General features: G+C 43.0%; 1 pseudogene; it reads left to right on the top strand.

Moving 5' to 3' along the window:
• Nucleotides 1–20920, top strand: part of LOC113010401 (zinc finger protein 850-like) — a 70168-nt pseudogene that overhangs the window by 8501 nt on the left and 40747 nt on the right.

Genomic DNA, 20920 nt, shown 5'->3' with positions numbered 1-20920 from the left:
TCCAGCGGGCAGCCTTAGGGGGGTTTGAACAGCCGGTTCCGCTCTCTTATTTCTCCGATAAACCAGGGCCAAGCCAACTCCGATCAGCACGAACCCTGTTATCATGGTTCCGAATAGATAGATATCTTCAGCGTCCTCGATCGACAGTCCCGCCAGACACGTGACTCTCCAGTTCTGCCACCCGTCCATCGTGTATCCGGCAGGGAAAGTCCCTCCAGGGCACTCGGGCTCTCCCGAGCCCAGACTTCTCGTTGAGAAAAGGGTGTCAATAGCATTCAGAGACCAGTTAATCAAATCCATAATTCTCTTTTAGGTTTTAGAGAATGACCGTGTGAGTCTATTCCAGGGAAAGTAATGCACACGAAACAGACAAGGACATAGAGGCTAAGCAGGGAAGATAAGGGTGAGGAGGAGAGGAGAAAAGTGCGACCGCCTTCGCTGAGAGCCAAAGAAGAAAAATGATTTTATAGTTTACAAATGACAAAATGTTTACACAAAATCACGAGTGTTTACATGATATCACTCACTACTAACATTACTTTATTTACTGTATCTTTTGAAAAAATACAGCAATTTTAACAGCACAAGACTTAAGAGTATTTAACAGGAGCAGGTTTCATTTTTCCCTGGTTTTATTATCACACTGTTCACCAAAACGCAGCAAACCTTCACCATCTTATCCAGAAGGGTCACCTCTTCACCCTCACAAGGAAGAAGTAATCTGATTGGCATGGTGGTATGTTTGAAGCAGGTCCCTTGTGTAGCACTGGAACCCAGTCACGATGTGATTCATCCATTTAATAGGCTGGTTTGCTGCAATAATGCCAAATAATTAGCAACTCTATAAATAGAAGGTAGTTCTGCAAAATCACTCAGTAGAATGTTTGTTGTCATTTGCTATGAGCTCAGAGCGCATAGAAAATAAAACTAATAGGCTATAAAGATTGATATGAACATATTTAGAACTTACCGGAATGAAAATGTCTGGAGCACCAACAGATATTTGGAGATGGAATAGAACTGCACGTCAGCTCGTCTCACAGCTGCTCTCCAGGCTAGACGCCTTTGTTTGGTAACATCGATACACGAGCTGCCTCGTGTTGCTTCCAGGTTGGGAAAGAATGAAAAGATAAACCATTTTCAAGCTTATTTTCTTGCTGGTCGTGCGATCGAACATTGCAGCCGACCACACAGCAAATACGAACCATGGCTGTTGTCTGTGCCTTCGCTCCCTTTTCACTTGCGCTAGACCCCCAAAATGGCGGATCGGGCCAAAATCCTTTCCACGCCCACCCCCGTGACATCACGCTCCAAAGCCCTATTCCATTACAGAATACAGAATACATGCCCCAAAATGTATTCTGTAACGTATTCCGTTACGTTACTCAATGACATTAACGTATTCTGAATACTTTGGATTACTTAATATATTATCATGCTTTTTACAACAACGTGAATGTACTATTGCTGGGTGATTCATTACTATTACTGAAGGTCCGCGACTCCGAACTGTAGTAAAGGGACCTCTGACTAATACGGCGGGGTCCCTGTCGGCTCGTAGCCGAAAAATAGCTTTACTTTGTTGTGTGGGTCAACTTTTCTTGCGAGAGACAGAGAGAGGCGTTGAAAGACTGCTCCAACAGAACTTATTGTTTTCGGAGGAAAACACGAACACGGTGTACAGTCGAGTCTTAATAGCTTACTTACAACTGGGCTCGTCAGGCACTCTTCTTGGCTGAAGTGGTTATTATTATATTTACATGCTTCCAGCTCCCATTTTTCCTCGATGACAGCTCGTACTTTTCCACTCCCCCTTTTCTCCCTCCTCGCGCTCACAGACCCATAATGTGTATGGCAGTCCATTCTCCCTGCAGCACGGACTACACTGCCCATGATGCTACATTCTTTAGAGCTATGCTTGTAGCATTCTGCCTGTTAGCTTAGCACAACAACAACAACAACGAAAAGGCGCTCTCTCACCCAGGAAACACACAGTCGCAGAGAGCAAGAGAGCGTCGCCCTGTAACCATGGCAACCGTAACGCTGCCGCCTGGAACAACAGAACGTAGCTGTCAAACAAAACCCAAACAGTCCTGACCCGCGACAAAATGAAACAGGAAAGTACCGCAGTGTAATCCATTTATTTCAACAAAGTAACTGTATTCTGAATACCACCTTTATAAACGGTAACTGTAACGGAATACAGTTACTCATATTTTGTATTTTAAATACGTAACGGCGGTACATGTATTCCGTTACTCCCCAACACTAAAGGAAGAGGAGCTCGTGAACTGGAACCACCACAGCAAAAGAGAGTGACGCCATATGTGCAGAAGAATGCAGTGACATATGATGTTCCTTCTTCCTGATATTGCTGTCATTCGGAACCGCTACGTTGATCACTACGGCCGTCTTCTTCTGTTTGTCTACCACCACTATGTCCGGTTGGTTAGCCACCACCATTTTGTCCGTCTGTATCTGGAAGTCCCACAGGATCTTAGCTCGGTCATTCTCCACCACCCTTGGGGGTATCTCCCATTTTGACCTCGGGACTTCCAGGTTATACTCGGCACAGATGTTCCTGTACACTATGCCGGCCACCTGGTTATGGCGTTCCATGTATGCCTTGCCTGCTAGCATCTTGCACCCTGCTGTTATGTGCTGGATTGTCTCTGGGGCATCTTTACACAGCCTGCACCTGGGGTCTTGCCTGGTGTGATAGACCCCAGCCTCTATGGATCTGCACATATATATATATATATATATATATATATATATATATATATATATATATATATATATATATATATATATATATGCTCCCAGGCCTCTGGTAGAGGACCCAAGCTTGAAGGATAAACCGCCCGCAGGGGCGTGCTGGGTGTTATTATTTATATATGTATATATATATATAGACATATATATGTATATAGACATGTATATATGTATATGTACATGACAGCATTGCTGTCCAGCATTGTGTTTATCAAAACTCTTTTTACAAATCCTGCTGCGTGTGTGTCCCCCAGGTGATTAACAGGAGGAGAAGAGTCTGGTGGTGCAACGGAGGAACAATTTCATCCATTTGGACTCAGCTCAGCCACTACAGAGGAAACAATCAATGACTTCAACACAAAAGGTGAGAAAAATATCACAGTTACAATTAGGGATGCACCGATACCGTTGCTGGTATCGGGTATTGGGGCCGATACTGTAAAATGTGTGTGTACTCATATTCGTAAAAGTTAAGCGATACCATGAACCGATAATAATGTAGCCCGGATGGGAATTTGGGAGTAGATACTCATAATTCCTATGGACTTAAACGCCACGGTAACATAAGGTGTTCACAGTTGATGTTTTGTGATGTAACTGTACCCAGAATGTACTTTGCCCTGTAATATGTCACAAGGTAAATACAGGTAATTAGAGCAATCAAACTGTTATGTTAATCATAAAGTATTATTTTATGGTATGTAACTCTGAATGGAGTTTAAATATTGTTCAGAGTTCTAATTTCTTGTAACAGAAGTTACAAGAAAATACAAAGATCATATTTTATAAGCACACATTGAAACAACAATATCATCAGTTGAACTTGAAATTTCTTATGCGTAAAAGATTTTCTCTGCTGATCAATATTTCTTCAATAATGTCATTTTCATTACAACTCTCATTGTAGCACATCATTGTAATGTGATACTGCCACCAGAAGGTGGTGGAAACACACCAACAATGTGTTTGTTGACATGTTTGATTCCACCAATGAAGGGAGTTTCAGTTTGTTCCACGACTGCATTTCACTCACTGCCTCTGTTTTGTATCTCTGTCCCCACTGCAGGACCAAATGGAGCGAGGAAGTCAGCGCTCTTACAGGAGCCGAGAAACCTCACAGAAGAAAAAGGGGAGAAAACCTACAGCTGTGATGAGTGTGGAAAGTCTATTTACCCTGGCTGGGAACTTGAAAAAACACCAACTCATCCACAGTGGAGTTAAACCTTACAGCTGTGACTTGTAGTGGAAAGTCTTTCTGTACCCAGGCTTGGACACTTGAAAAAACACAACTCATCCACAAGTTGGAGTTAAACCTTACAGCTGTGACTTGTGTTGAAAGTCTTTTACCGAGGCGGACACTTGAAAAAACACCAACTTCATCCACAGGGAGTTAAACCTTACAGCTGTGACTTGTTGTGGAAGTCTTTTTACCCAGGCTGGACACTATGAAAAACACCAACTCATCCACAGTGGAGTTAAACTTTACAGCTGTGACTTGTGTGGAAAGTCTTTTACCCAGGCTGGAACCTTAAAAAAACACCAACTCATCCACAGTGGACTTAAAGCACACAACTGTGAGTTGTGTGGTAAGGCTTTTGCTCTAAATAGCGACTTACACAGGCATCTAGTTACCCACTCTGGAATTAAGGCGTAGAGCTGCGACTTTTGTGGAAAAAGTTTCAGTGACAAACGGTACCGAAATATTCACCTACGAATTCAGACTGGAATTGATGTTTCCTGCTGTGATCAGTGTGGGAAACTGTTTACAACAGATGCACAGTTACAACAACACACTGAGGAGAGACCTTATAAATGTTACCTGTGTGAGAAGACTTTTAAAGCTCCAAATCAGCTGAAAAAACACCAACAGATCCACTCCAGAAAGTAACTCTAGAAGTGCAGTTACTGTGAGGATGTATTGATTTTTTATCTTGTAATTTTAACCTGATTGTTTGGAAAAAGTCTGATCAGTAAACTTATGGAGTTATACTGAATGAACTGTTTGGAAAAATGAAGAAGTAACCTGAGTTTTATAGTGTAAACAGTAAAATGTAATTGGACGTTGGCAGAGATGCTTTTTATTTCAGGCGACGTTCAGGATAAAAACGTTGAAGGAATTCCCTGACTTACAATGTCTTTGTTTAGGAGTGGAGCAAAGCACACTGATCCATTTCTCAACCCTGTCGTCACTGTGGTGGTGGGCAAGCGTTTCTCTTTAACCTTTGTGGAAAAACCTCCAATCACGAACGGGACCTAAAACCACATCAACGTAGCCACACTGGAGACAAAATGAACTACTGCAAAGAATGTGGGAGAGGCTTCCACACACCAAGTACATTAAAAAACATGAACTCTTCCACAGTGTGGTCAAAAAGCACATCTGTGACCAGTGTGGGTCATCCTTCACCACTGCAGGAGGGACACCATACAAGTGCAGACACTGTGACAAAAGCTTCTCACAATCAGGTCATCGTAACAAACATGAACGTACACACATGGAAGTGAACTTCAGCTGTGACCAGTGTGACAAGAGTTTCAGGAATCTCAGTTCATACTCCGAACACAAACGATCCCACGCTGTAAATAAACTGTTTCACTGTTACCAATGTGCAAAAACCTTCACTTCATTATCTGCTCTGTGCAAACATCAGCCTGATCATGCAGGACTGAAATCACTGGATCACAATGAATCTGAAGAGAGAGAAAGATCCTCTTCTGGTTTCAGGCTCAGACTTAAAAACCTTGAGATCAGGCTCCACAGAGTTCAGATGGAATCTCCTGTAAAGAGTGTCAGCTGATGCTACACTTGGATCTGATGAGGTAGCTCTGATTTCTGGAGCTGCAGTGAATAATTCTGAATGTTACATTTAGGAAGCTGCATGTATAGATATGCATAGATATGCATATCAAGTTTTTTTTTCCTTTGGGGGATTTTAATTCTCTAAAATTATCTCTGTTACATTTTAATCTTTGTTCCCTTAGGACACAGTAGTGTTTAGTAGTTGTACTTGTTACTGTATTATTAAAGTTTTAGGAATGTCTTTTTTACCAAACCAATAATGTATCAGAATTGCAGATATGGATATATATTTCAATTTCTTTTATTTGAACTTTCTTAGTGTTTCCAAAATTAACTTAATGTGGGGTAATGTATTCATTTAATGTGTTACCTCTGTTAAATTTCAATCCTTCATTCATATTTAACCTTTTGCTGTTGTAAAATCTTCTCTTAAATCCTTTTCTCCCAAAACTACAAATATTTTCACAGCAGTTGCTCTTAAAACCTCCAAAATGAACTAAATCTGTCCACCAGCTTTGAAACAACACCTGCTGTGACTTTATGTCCAGAAAAAACGAAACTCAAGCTGAACTGGTTTTGGGCTGTACTTCCATGTAATGCCAGTTAGTACCAGAAGATGGAGCAGTGAGTCAGTGTAACCTTTATTCAATTAGGCAAAGAGCACAATCTTATTCACAGTGGCAGCAAAGAAATGTTGAAAGTTAAAAACAGCAGCACACATCAGAACCATTTTAAAGATCACAGGTGACTACTTTTACGTAATTCAAATTCTGTTAAACCTCTATTTTTTTGCTCCTCCTTTCACTTTAGTGTATTTAGTCATTGAAGTCCACATGTTGTTTTTTAATGAATTTTGATCCACATGTTCTGCAGCTGTTTTCTTGTTGATTTGAAGTTTGTATTATGAAATCCTGATAATGTTAAAGTGTTAGTTATATTTGATGAAGTCTGTGTAGAGTTTATCTTATTATCTTATTAAACAGTTTGGTGTGAAAAATAAAGAAATGGTCTCAGAACAAGTAGTTTGACCCATTATTTCTGATTCAAACTAATTTAACTGTTTTCAGTGGTACATGTGGAGGTTTATCACAGGAGGCGACTTGGCTGTTCTCCACTCACACTGAAGAAGGATCCTGCAGCTCATTAAAAACTCTAAAATGATCTTGAAAGAACATATGTTTGATTTTTCTTAAAAACATGCTGTTGGCATGAAGCTTTGAGACAGTGTTTTTAAGAGTCATTGTGGTTAACATCTCACACATTCCAATAAAGCAGATGTTCCTGCATTGCAACAGCGGTTTGCAGTTGCAATGCAGGATTGTGCTGCTGCTCGTCTACAGGACTCTCATGGAGCACCACTTTGAAACTTTGTAACTCTCTCTGCAAAATACAATATATAAAGACCAATGCTGGGCAATTAATTATATAGTTACTTCTTCAAAAAAGTTACTGAGTATTGCAAACAACAAAGATTTTTGCAGCTGTTTACCTAAAAATGCTGCTAAGGGATTTTTTTTAAACAAACATTTCAAACTATTTACAGAACAATCAGGTGTTCTGCATCAAATCTGATGCCACACAAATTATTTGTGCCTCTCCAAAAAATAATTTCTGTCCACTATGAGATAAAGGAGAACATCAAAAGCCTGATACCTGCAGGCCTGACAACAGGAGATGTATCACTCCTGTAACATTTAGCAGCCGCCTCATTGTTCTGACACACACAACAAAACTATTGACTACACTACACACTAACTATACAAGATTTGCGCTAAACGTTGCAAATCTCTCACATCTCAAAACACTGCCGTCACTCCTAAATTTTCCTCTTCTTAACAACTTCCGTTTCTTAACAACCAAATGCCATGTTTTGATTGGTCGGCATGGTACATTTTTTGACCAATGGGAAAGGGTGGGGTGTTTTGGTTTTGTCTTTGCTCACAGGCGGAGAGTGCTTTATAACGTTTTCTTTATAAAATGACGTTTTTACCATTTCTTCCCCCAGTAAATGTAAACAACAATATTCTGGAAGAAAACCAAACACTGGATTTTTTTTTAATCACAACTCTGTTTTTTATGTGGCCTATCAACACAATTTGAAACCTGGTATAATGTCCACTCTTTTTACGTCACTTGTTCCATCTGTCCTGCTCACATCTCCAATGGTTGTACACGTTGTCATTAACGTGGCTTCACTCCACATTAGCCACGCCACTTTGCTAGCTAAAACACCGGTTTCGGCACATAAGGACGCTGTCATAGCCTGTCAACGACGTTGATTAGCTGCGCATATACGAATTTGAATCACGTGATTGGCTGGACTATGGGATGAGGTGCCATTGTTCTAATCCCATACTGGAGCAGCCAGTCACTTACTGACTAACACTGCAAAACAGAATTGTTAACGTATTCACTTTAATTTCAATTCCGGTTAGAATTTTACTTTATGTGCAACACGGATTTTTTCTGCACAGAGACCGTGCCAGCAGTGCGCAATTGAGCACACGCGCAGTTTAGAGGGAACATTGGTGATGATTATCAGAAAGTGAACAAGGTCTCATGGTTTGATGCTTGTCCAATGCCTGAGTTGACCTGGACTGGTTAAGCACTGCTTGTCTTATTTTATGATGCTGGATTTAACCAACGCTTACTGGCAGATTCCCTTATCTGCAGAGTCCAAAGACAAAAACGGCCTTCTCCACTCTGTATGGTTCGTACCAATTCGTCACACTTCCGTTTGGCTTATTTGAAGCCTCGGCCATTTTTCAGCACCTCATGGAGCGGTACCTGCTTCCTCAAATTGCATATGCTGTTTTCTACCTGGATGATGTTGTTGTGGTACCCCTGTGAGGTACCACACAGTTAAACGGTTAAAGGAAAACTCAGAAGAACGGCAGCTAATTCCCTTTTTGCAGCATGCAGCCAACGAGGTATTTATTGATTTATCGTTGATGAGAGATTTTTTAGTTTTGTGATTATGCTTAGTTGTAGCTTCATTTAAAGGAAGAAGAGCTTGTGAATTGGAACCAACACAGGAAGAGAGATTGAAGCCATATGTGTAGAGGAATGCGGTGACATACGATACCATACCTCCTGTTTTAACAGACAAGCTGGCTCTCTCTCTCTCTCTCTCTCTCTCTCTCTCTCTCTCTCCTTTTATGGGAATGTCTGAATTTCTATACATACAAAGGTACCTCCTTTTTCAGCAGATAAGCGAAAGGTTTTCTCCTTCTAAGGAAAAATTATCAGTTCCATACATGCCACTCCTACTGCTGTGGAAACTTGATTTAAGTATACATGTAAATAAAGGATGTTCTGAATGCCCTGGGCGGTTTTTCTGTGTCACATCGGTTGAGCAGTGACCGCCCATGCGCATGTAAAAAATAGATATCTGAGTTGTAAGTTTCTTTGCCTTCCAACAACTTTCTCCTCACAATCGTGTTTGTTGTACAGTGTTATCTTTAGTGCTGTGTCTTACGCCGAGTTTTATTTTGTTAATGCTGTATAGTTTTCACGGTAGCTTTGGAGAGAAGTCTTCAAATAAACCAGTGACAGAAAACCACTTGCGTCTGCCTGTGCTTCCAGGGAATTATACTCATGTAGCTATGATGATGTTTGCTAGTTCACCTTACATGCATTAATGTAATAACATGGATAGTGTACTCAACGTGAATTACACATGAACAACATTAAGCTACTCACGCAGAGAAGAACGGCTGCTGCTGCCATCTTCGTCCGTCATCATTTCTGCTACACTGGCAGGGCTAGGGGCCAGGACTCTACTCTTCGTGTTTTGGGGGGATGTTGCTAATTCCGGGTCCGATAACAGGCACCACACCTGCAGTAGATGTACACGGTGTGAGGTCTCAGCAAGCTATCAAATACGGCGCATTTCTCGGCTTTTAAAAAAACGCTATGCGTCACCAGGCGTTTCATCAGATTTGAGGTGTTACCTCCTTTGACAGTATTGCAGTATCTGATTAAAGCACTTGTAGCAGGCTGCTGAGTTTGCATCTTTTGCTGTGAAGTACAGCCAGACTTTTGACCGCTTCGCCTTGGGCATTTTTAATCTGTAGCTCTGATCTAAAAGAAGGTACGTACCTGGACCCGCCTACTATCCTCGGAAACATAAAATGATTGGCTAGAATCTAAAGTGAATCACAGCTCAGGAAAAAAAAGCACTGAAATAAAGCACCGAAATGTGCGCTGCTTTTCTGTCTGGTTACTGTCAGAACCGGTGACGGTTTTGCTGTTTTTAATGGAGACCAGGGGTTCCATTATCTGGTTGGTATTGTTAGTGATTAATTGTTGGATTGGGAATTTAAAATAGTGTAATAAAGAAAAAACACTTTAGTTCTTATGGAGTCTTTTATTGGGTTTATGTGACATACAACTAAAATGACAGCTTGTAAAGGTGAAGAGACAGTGGGACTGGCCATCCTACCTGTGTCAGAGAAGAGCCAAGGTTAAAGCTGTTTACAGTTAATCATTTGTGAGTAACCTAAATAAGGTACTCACCTGTCCTGGTTGCTTCTTGCAGGATGTGGAGCATAAGAGTGAAAGCAGCTTAATCACCTGTTTAAGGGCTCTTGGAGTAGACCAGTGTGCCAGGTTAGGGAGTATGGATAAAGAGGGTTTTAATTTATATAGTAATGGGTGAAGCTCATGTTATTGGTTTGTTTATAGTACGTGTTGGAAATATGTATATGTTTGTGATGTGCTTTAATGTAATTGCATGTTTGTGTGTGTGGAGGGTTATGTTTTCATTTTGATTAGTTAACCCCCATACTTGGGCTATTCCGGAAGAGTATAAAAGTGGTAAATGGCCTGCATTTGTATAGCGCTTTTCTAGTCCATAGGACCCCAAAGCACTTTACACTACATTCAGTCATTCACCCATTCACACACACATTCACACACTGGCGATGGCAAGCTACATTGTAGCCACAGCTGCCCTGGGGCGCACTGACAGAGGCGAGGCTGCCAGACACAGGCACCACCGGGCCCTCTGACCACCACCAGTAGGCAAACATGGGGTTAGTATCTTGCCCAAGGATATTTGGCATGCAGCCTGGGATCGAACCACCAACCTTCTGATTACTGGCTGACCTGCTCTGCCACCTGAGCTACAGCCACCCCAAAAGGAAGCCATTTTGTTTAGTTATAGTTAGTGTTCTTGTGCTCCTATTATGTTCCTTCATTAATAAAGTGCCAATCCATGGATGTCTTTTACTCCAGTCTTGCGTCATATTATTGGACAGAACCTATGACCGCTGGCCAAAACTGACACTGTTATTGAACTGTTTAGCCAGTAAGACACTGTAGAAGACAATGTGATGTGTTTATTGATATGAGTAAGGAAAGTAACTGTTATGAAAGAAGATGTTAATTAGAGAAAATGAACCAGTAAAGAGAGTATATTTCACTGAGGATGTGAAATAAGTAAATGTAATTGATGTGAATGAGGAACCTGCTGAATTATATATTGAAAGCTCATGGTAGTGTTTATATAGCATTTGTTTGTGTGAAATAAATCAGACTCAGACACAATCTGGAGGAATACAGAGACACATGCTGTCTTCCTTACTCTGCTCTTCACCTGCTTTTACAGGTAACATATTTGTCATCATGGTCTTCATCCTTGGGACCCGTAACAAATCTTGGGGGCTCGTCCAGGATTGTCGACACCTTGCAGTTGAGACTGATCCAAAAATGACATCTGGGACCAGGACGGGAGCTGATGCGAGCTGAAAGTTGGAGCCGAGACTGATCCATGGTTGCTAAGACGGTGGGTCCAGCGGGCCTGGGTCAGCAAGAGGTCGACGCAGAGAAGGCTTCCCTGATGCAGAGATAGTTCGTGGAGTGCTCAGGATATTAAGGCCTGGAACTTTTAAAGATATGTTAATCAATAAAGACGATTTGACTGTACTTGAACTGAAGGGGTTTCTCCATGCCCACCTGAGAGAGAAAAATAGTACAGAACTCTTTCAAGAATTAATGTGTGCCAGAAAAGATGAAAGTGAGACACCACAGCAGTTTCTCTACCGGGTGACAGGGTTGAAGCAGTGGGTCCTCTTCATGTGGGACCCAACCTAACCTTAACAGTAGCAAACCAAGTCTCCCCTCGCCAGTCACATCAGAAGTAGTTAACCAGCAGCAGGGTGAGGCACTCGCTACATCTGGTGTTATGGCACCCCACACTAAACGTGGGGCAGTTGCTAAGCTAATCAGTAAGAAAGCTCTCATACATTGCAATTTGAATGGCTTAGTAGTGAAAGCAGTACTTGACACATGAGCTCAAGTTTGCATCATAAGTAAACATTGGAAAGACTGATACTTGCCTGACTTAGTCATGCAACCTCTATCTGAAATCATCAAGGAAATTGATGAGTTGAAAGTTTGCGCAGTCAACGGGGAAACCATATCATTTGATGGCTGGGTACCCATCATGATCAACTTACCGGGGAGTGAAGACCCCAGCCTCTCCGTCAGTATTCCGGTCCTCGTCAGTACCTTGCCTGTGGACAAACCATTGATCGGTTTCAATGTCTTGGAACAGATCATTGAGGAGCAACTAGAGCAGTTGATACCTACTCTTGTTACCTTGCTGTGTAATGCCATCTGTCTTCCCCCTGAGAATGGTGAGGTGGTCTGAAGCTTCATTCAGACAGTAGAGCCAAACATTACACAAGGGTACTTGAGAACAGTTGAAAGGGATGTGATTATCCCTCCTGAACAGGTCACCTGGTTAAAGTGCCCCGTTCCATCAACCATGAATCCACTTGATTGTTTAGTGCTGTTTGAGGATGATTTGGGCAACCAGGCCCTAAAGCGGTTCTATGTCTTGACGGGGTTAGTTGAAATACAGAATCCAGCTAACCCATACATCACCATTGCTCTAAGTCAGGGTGCCCAATCCCGGTCCTCGAGAGCTACCGCCCTGCAGCTTTTAGATGCATCCTTGTTCCCACACACCTGAATCAAATGAATGGCTTGTTATCAGGCCTTTGCCAAACATGATGGCATGCTGAAGAGATCAAACCATTTGATTCAGGTGTGTGGGAACAAGGATGCATCTAAAAGCTGCAGGACGGTAGCTCTCGAGGACCGGGATTGGGCACCCCTGCTCTAAGTAATGACACCAAACATGATATGACCTTGACAAGCAAGATGGCCCTGGGCACCTTACAGCCAGTTGAACGTATTGTGGAGGTTGAGGCCTCAAACGAGTGCCCACCTGCAATAACAGTTCGCAAGATAATGGTGGAGTCAGCCGGACCTCTCCCAATGTCGTGGTATCCGCCAGTGAATCTTGATCATTTGGAAGAGGAACAAAAAGAGATTGTCCAGAGAATGTTGTTTGATGAGTGCAGGGTCTTTGAGTGGGATGGGACCAATATTGGTTGTAATTCTGATCTGAAAATGGTGATAAACCTAAAGGATGACATACCAGTGCAGAGAGCATATACCTCCTTTGTGCGGTCTTGTAGATGTGGATACAACTTCCTCCCATGGATTCCTATCCTATTCCTGTCTAAACGGCCCATCTGGGTCTCCTAAAGGATGACATACCAGTGCAGAGAGCATATACCTCCTTTGCGTGGTCTTGTAGATGGGGATACTACTTCCTCCCACAGATTCCTATTCTATTCCTGTCTAAACGGTCCATCTGTGTCTCTGTTCCTGTCCGTGATGTGGCCTCCCATGATTTACGCACCGTCTGTGTGGGCCTGGATCCTTGTGTCATCGATTCACAGAGAGTTGGGGAATGTCTTTCAACTCTCTGTGAATGGTACTCATGGCCATTGATCAGTGTGCTTTGGTCAGTGGTTGTTCTAAATGGTCATGAGAATTTGTATATTAATGATCAAGGAACTGACCTCCCAGATCATTGTTACTTCAGTGGGCTGGTTTCAGTCATTATGCAAATGTACTGTTTAATAAATAAATACTGTTTAAATAAATAAATAAAACTTTCAGATCTTGGTACATCACAAAAACAGACATAAAAAAGGCCATTCATTTGGTTTACATGTAAATATTTATTTAGCCGCAGCTATTTTATTTATCTGGAGATGCCCGGGGAAGAGGTTCATCACGTTGTGGGAAAGTGGCTTTGTGGTTTCCCCTTGGGTATTACACATTTCTTAATTAATTCCACCTCCTCCCTCCAATCAAGGCTGCTCACCGGCCCAGACAGCCGGTAAATTCACAGCCTGGTACGCCGGTCCCGTTGTCTACACCACCATTACCATCTGTTCAATTGTCTGCAGCTGCAATGACGCCGGAGGGACCTGCTCTGCCCGAGCAGGAAGTCAGCACAACGGAGGGTCCTGCATGTCGATGTACGGCACAGCGTCCAGCATGCAGGGTACTGTCAGGGACCTGGGCTCGAGCAAACCTGGTTCCCTGTGCACTTATTGAATTGAATGAATGCTTTATTGGCCATATGCAGGTTGCCCCGCAGAGGAATAGGACCCCCCCCCCCCCCCCCGACTTACACACACAACAAAGACATCACATGGGAATACAGTCGGAGATCGGCAGCGTTACAGAGAAAACACTGAAAAAATTACACAACAATGGGAAAAGTACAAGAGGAAAAAAAGAGACCTCTTCTCACGCTGGGCACCTATGGGAGGACAGCATGAGAACAGGAATAAAAAAACTCCTCTGCACAGAGAGCACATTAATGTCCACATCACAACATTAGAGCACGTGACAAGCCACAGGGGTTGGATAGAGGGGTGGGGGGTAATCCGAAGGAACACAGCAGTCGTCCTACACAGCGCTACCATTTCAGCGTGGCACGCAGACCCGCCGTCTTCCCCCACAGGAAACAAGCATCGAAGGCGTTTGGAAAGGGAGGGGGATGAGTGCGTGCTTATCAGTGTAAGTGTATGTGTGTGCGTGTCCAGAGTCCAGCTGAGACAGTGTCCTTCGCTCTATCAGGCTAAGTAAACAGTCTGCCAGCCAACCCAGGTGGCCTTGCATGGGATGGGAAGAATAGTCATCACACAGTCGTTATCAGGGAGCTGTTTTGGTGGGCTCCAGCCTTGGGCCTGAGCAGCTGGCGCCGTGGTGTCCATATGTTGAATATTGTTGATTTCTCCTTTATGCGAGCAGCTCCGAATTTAGCACTCTGACACTGGTCTCTCGATCTCCCGTTGGAGAGCCGCGAGCCTCCCCATGATGGTATCAAACTTCTGTTCCGTGGTGTTGTCATTCTTTTGATTCTGAGACCCCACGACTGCAGCGATCCGTTCTGCGATGTGATCCAACTTTCACTCAAGGGTGTCATTGTGAGCAGGCCCCTCTCTGATGTATCCCATCATATGCTCAATGGTGTTAGTTTGAGTCTTCACAGCAGCTGTAAGCATCTCCAAGGTGTTGACCATGCTGCGTTCGGTGTGAGAGGTCGCGCCTTGTCCCATCGCTTCAATTCCAGTGGTCAGCCTTGGGGGGGTTTGAACAGCTGGTTCCGCTCTCTTATTTCTCCGATAAGTCAGGGCCAGTGTCAATAGCATTCAGACACCAGTTGATCAAATCCATAATTCTCTTTTAGGTTTTAGAGAACGACAGTGAGAGACTGTTCGAGGGAAAAGTAATTCACACGAGACAAGACAAGGACACAAGAGGCTAAGCAGGGAAGATAAGGGGAAGGAGGAGAGGAGAAAAAGTGCGACCACCTTCACAGAGAGCCAAGAGAAGCTGTTATATTCACTTATATGTGTGAATTCGCAGCTGGAATAGGGGTTAAAGGTATCATCAGACTTGGGAAGTTGCTGCTTTCTACAAACAGGAAGTGAAATAGCACAACCAACAACTGTAATACTTGTATTAACAACAATAATAACAAAACAAACTACTACGACAATCAGTCAGACATATCCCTCCAACAGATCCATCCATTTGGTTCCTCCTGGCTGACCTGAAGGTAAGAAAGATATGTAGGGTGTCAGCTGTCAAGTAGGTGATGAGTGAAGTAAATAAGTAACTAAAACTTATTAATATAGCACTTTTTTTAGACAAGAATCTATTACAAAGTGCTTAACTTATTATTAAAAATACAGCACATAGAAACAACATAATACACAATAACATCATCAAAAATATTTTTATAGTTGATCAGAAATTTACTGTAACTGTTTTGTCTGGGAGTGTTATCTACTGAAACTGAATTGTAACTGAATCTTGGCTCCATCCAAACATCCCCAATGCCTAGGTGGATTTACCAAGCTGGACATTATACCATCAGGATCACACCAAATACTCCTGTAAGGAAAGGTGCGACCAGAGCAGAAAGCAACCAGGGTGTCCATATCATTGTTGGGGACTTTAATAAGGCATGTGTGAAAATTGTACTCCCCAAATTCCACCAATATGTTACATGTCCTACCAGAGGGGTAAGGACACTGAACCATGTGAAGATATCAAGCAGGCCTACAGACTGACACCCCTCCATGACCTAGGACAATCTGACAGAATCTCTCTGCTCCTTCCCTGCCTACATCTCCCTCAGGAAAAAAAAAGCCCCTCCAAGCACCCTGGTCATGGCTACAGACCTATAGCCGTCACAGGAAAAGATACGTGAGGATGGTCTTCGTGGACTACATCTCAGCGTTCAACACCATAATCCCAGACATTTTTACCACCAAACTGGACCACCTTAAACCTGATCCTGATTTAAATATTTCCTCATCAACTGGCCCCAAACAGTCCATGAGTCCAGCAGCCACATCTCTGTCAATCTCACCTGGGCCCACAACACCAACATGCTGGTAAAGAAGGCCCAGCAGCAACTGCATTTCCTCCTTGTCCTGAGAAAGAATAACCCAGACCGGAAGCTGCTGCGAGTCTTTTACTGTGCTTCAGTGGAGAGCGTACTCTCCTACTGCCTGGGTATTAGGTACGCAGGGGCCACAACTGAGAACAGAAAGGCTGCACAGAGGGTAATTAACCCCACAAAAGAAAAACATTGGCTGCCCTCTGCCACCCATGGAGGCCATTGCCATGTCCTCCATTCTCAGGAAAACCACTGTCATCATGGGTGACCCCTTGCACCCCACCCACCACCTGTGTGACCCGTGCCCTCTGGTCGGTACCTAAGGTCAGTCACTTTCCACACCTCCAGAGTCCGAAACATCTTCTTCTGATTCGGACTCTCAACAAGTACTGTCCCTGCTGGTGACTTCTTGTGACAATTGGATAAACCTAGAATCTCAGCTCACAATGACTTGATGTCATCTTCTGTAGGCCTTCATTTTAATGTAACTAATCACATGCAAAGATAGGGTCTAGGACTATGATCACAACATTGTGTGAAAGAAAGACGGAGGGCGGAAACTGTGAAGACAGCGACTGTGGTGGTACAGGCCAGGTACACGGAGCGACACAGAGACAAGGATCTGGAATTAATTGCAGGTACATTGGGAAAAGTGATAGAAAAGATCACAAATGGATCAGGAAATTGAATTTCTAAAATGTTAATATTTGTCAGAGCAAAATCAATAAACTATGGCCTGCTGCAAATCATATCAAAAGAACAGCAATTATCCATCCATCCATCCATCCATTCGCTTCCGCTTATCCTTTTCAGGGTCGCGGGGGGCGCTGGAGCCTATCCCAGCTGTCATAGGGCGAAAGGCGGGGTACAACCTGGACAGGTCGCCAGCCTGTCGCAGGGCTAACACACAGGGACAGACAACCATTCACGCTCACTGGCACATTCACACCTAGTGGTAATTTGAATTATCGAATTAACCTATCCCCACAATGTGGGGATAGGTTAGCAATTGTGGTTGTGGGGATAGAACAGCAATTATTACAAAACAAATGTCCCCTGACAAACAAAAAAGTGTTGATGAGGGGGATTTTTTTTTTGTCTAGGCTTTAAACCACATGTCTGTTCTTCTGAGCACTAATATACACACAAGAAATAGACTTTTATGAAAACACTAAATCAAACACTGCTAACAGTGGGAATAAAGGAATTATTTTAGTACATTAATAATATAACTTTGTCATTAAATTGCATTAAACTGTTTATCACAGCTACTGGCATCAGATTAACATTTTTATTGCATGTGCAGCCATAATCATTGTATAAACACATTTGCATGTTGTGCCTAGTGATGGGCAGATGAAGCTTCATTTGCTCTAGTAGGACATCTACTGGACGTAAAAATATTAGTTGGCATGAATTTGAAGAGTGTGGCCTTTTGCACACAGCCTGTAAATGTCAACAACAAAAGGAGTGTGTAAAACATCTATATTGTAGTGATGGCAGTATACTGTGTATATTTATACTGGCAGTATGGAAAATGATTATTTGGAAATGCTTAAAATGGAAATGATCATTTACTGTGAGGTGAGGTGTGGTTGGGGTGTGGACAGTAGTTGTGCTTTTGTAACGTTGAGGTATGGACAGCTACACACTGAGGCTTTGAGCCTCAGTCCTGCCTGTTCACATTTTATTCTGTAAAAACTAAATTTTCACTGCTTTTATAACCTTTAGTGGGGAGAACGTAGATAGGATTTAATGATTTAACAAATCTTTTGAATCCTTTGTCCTCCACAATGCTAAATGGCTGGGAGTCCTCAATCACCATGCTAACCAGGTCTTCATCTATTTGAGATTGTTCTCCTGAGGAAAGACAATAAAGATAAAGCACAAATATAAATATCAAACACGTAAATTATAACAGCTGTATAATATTGTTATATCATTTAGTAACATTGCTGCATGCTATATTATCATGGCATTTGATGGCTCACCTGGTCTTGCTCCACAATCGGTGTTCCCCTTATTCTCATGCAAAGCTCTGTAGTGCCTAAGCATGGATGAGGTGTTGTTGTTATATCCCAGCTCCCTGGCACATAGCAAACACTTCACCTTGTACAAAAGTACAGACAGCTTAACATAAATTGTATTGCACCATCAGTATTATGAAAATACATCTTCTGTAGAAATTTACATACCTTGTTGGGAGGAATAAGATCAAAATGTTCCCACACAGGGGAGGACATCCTCCTCTTCTTAGCTGGCTCCATTCTCTCCAGACTGTCTCTCCTCACTCTCATAAACCTCCAAACGGTCTCCAAACTCTCACTAACTGCAACTCTCCATCAAACACCTACATTTTGAATGAAGTCTGAGGGGTTTATATCGCTGTCATATCTCACGGCAAAGTTCGAACCACTTCATGAACCAGTCACGTGGTACAGCCGGGCAGCGAGGCTTTGGACGTCATCATTTTCAGCTCCTCCCATAAATGAAGCAAGCCTCGATACGCGCATCACGGAAACGCCCCCTCCATTACTCGACACAAGCTTCAAAGCCTCGATACAGAACGTCACATCAGTAGTTGTGCTCATAAGAGTTGATTCTCAGTCTATTGAAGGTTTCAAGCTTTGTGAAGCGCGATGTCTTCACAATCTATTGTGTAAGGTGATTTGGAGCAATGGAAGGTTAAAACAGCATTCACGCTTACAGACAAATATGATTTAAATGTAGACCTTTGTAAGCAAAGGCCTTGAATTCATTTAGCTTCTACCTGCAGTTGAGCTTGCCTAGTAAAAAGTGACAGAAGAAGAGTGAAGAAAGTGTAAAGTCCCCAGGGGCTATTCGGAGAATGAATTTAATTACCATGTATGGAAGAAAGTACTGGAAAGAGTAACATCTCTGTCTATTTTAGCTATTTTTAAGTGATGTGTGACACACGCTAGGCACAGATACACCCACACACAGGTCGTTATCATCAGATGCACGTTTATTGTGAGTGTCCACAGAATTACAGCAGAACACCGTTTGACAGCGGTCGGTTTCCCCAGCTTCCTTTCCCTCCGCTCCTCTCCGCCTCACTATATAAAGGGAAGGAAAACCACCATCAGTCCAAACCGCCATCAGCTGTTCTTACCAGCACCGCCCCGTTGAGCCCACTGCACCACTCCTCCCCTGCAGCCGAGCGCCGGACCACACCTCCGCCACATGATGATTTACTGTAACTTACCGTATTTTCACGACCATAAGACGCACTGTGCTAAAAGGCGCAGTCTCAGTTATGTGTGCCATTACTGTATTTAACACACACATAAGGCGCACTGGATCATAGGGCGCATACAAGTACCGTATGCGTATTTAAAAAATAAAGCGGGAGCAAACCTGAGTTCGGTACCTCACTCACATTTTTATTACCAGTAATCGTCATCATCAACAACACACAAGCATACAAGTGTGCGTATTTAAAAATAAAGCAGGAGCAAAACAAAGTTTGGTACTCACATTTTTATCATCAATCAAACCCATCGAAGTCCTCATCCTCTGTGTCTGAATTGAACAGCTGCGCTAAATCTCCATCAAACATGCCAGGTTCACTTTCTTCACTGTCAGAGTCACTTTCCGTGCCGTGCGGCTCCTCGGAAATGATGCCGGCTTTTGCGAAAGCTCGAACAACAGTGCCAGCAGCCACGTTAGCACAAGCATCTACAATCCATTGGCAAATTGTGGCGTAACTCGCCCGGCGCTGCCTTCCACTCTTGGTGAAACTGTGGTCTCCATCGGTCATCCATCGCTGGATGTGTTTGTCGCCGATGTGTTTGCTGCAGTAGGAGCGGAAGATGGCCAGCTTTTCCTTATAATCCGGTGGAAGTTGCTGCGCTACCGTAGTCCTGGTCCGGATGGAAAAATGGCACCGTTTCATAAAAAGTGAAAGTGAAACTGCTTTTAGCCAAATGGTGACCGTCGAAACGCTTCTCCCGCTCGTTCTTTGCTCGATGATCGCCTTATGTCAGCTGCGTCTTCTTGACCTGTCGGAGCTTGTTTTCCAGCTTCCTCCACTTGCGAACCATCGATTCATTATTCTTAAATTCTCTCGCCGCTGCTCGATTTCCATGTTCCTCCGCGTAGCTGATGGCCTTCAGTTTAAACTGTGCTTCGTAAGCGTGTCTCTTTGCCATTTTCAGGGTTGTTAAAACAACGATGTCCTGCATAACGCACATACCTGTTCTTTTATACAGGTATGTGCAATAAAGTCAACGCACACACTTCACCCTTTAGCATTCTCATGGTGTTCTCTACTACGTCCTCCTTACAACACACAGGGCGCACTGCGCTATAGGGCGCGCCGTACTTTTTGAAGAAAATCTAAGACTTTTAAGTGCGCCTTATGGTTGTGAAAATACGGTAAGCATAATTATGTACATTGCAGATGCAGAAGGGGCTGAACCCTGAGATGAATAAAACTATTCTGAATTGAGTTGTTTGGAGAAGATCTATGCTGATGAGTTGCAGTGTACATCTTCCCACACGTGTATTCAATAAATCATCATTTGACTGAACTCTTC

This window comes from Astatotilapia calliptera, chromosome 3, assembly GCF_900246225.1.
Source record: "Astatotilapia calliptera chromosome 3, fAstCal1.2, whole genome shotgun sequence".
Taxonomy (NCBI): domain Eukaryota; kingdom Metazoa; phylum Chordata; class Actinopteri; order Cichliformes; family Cichlidae; genus Astatotilapia; species Astatotilapia calliptera.
The sequence above is the reverse complement of the archived record's forward strand: the minus strand, read 5'-3'. Positions and strand labels throughout refer to the sequence as shown.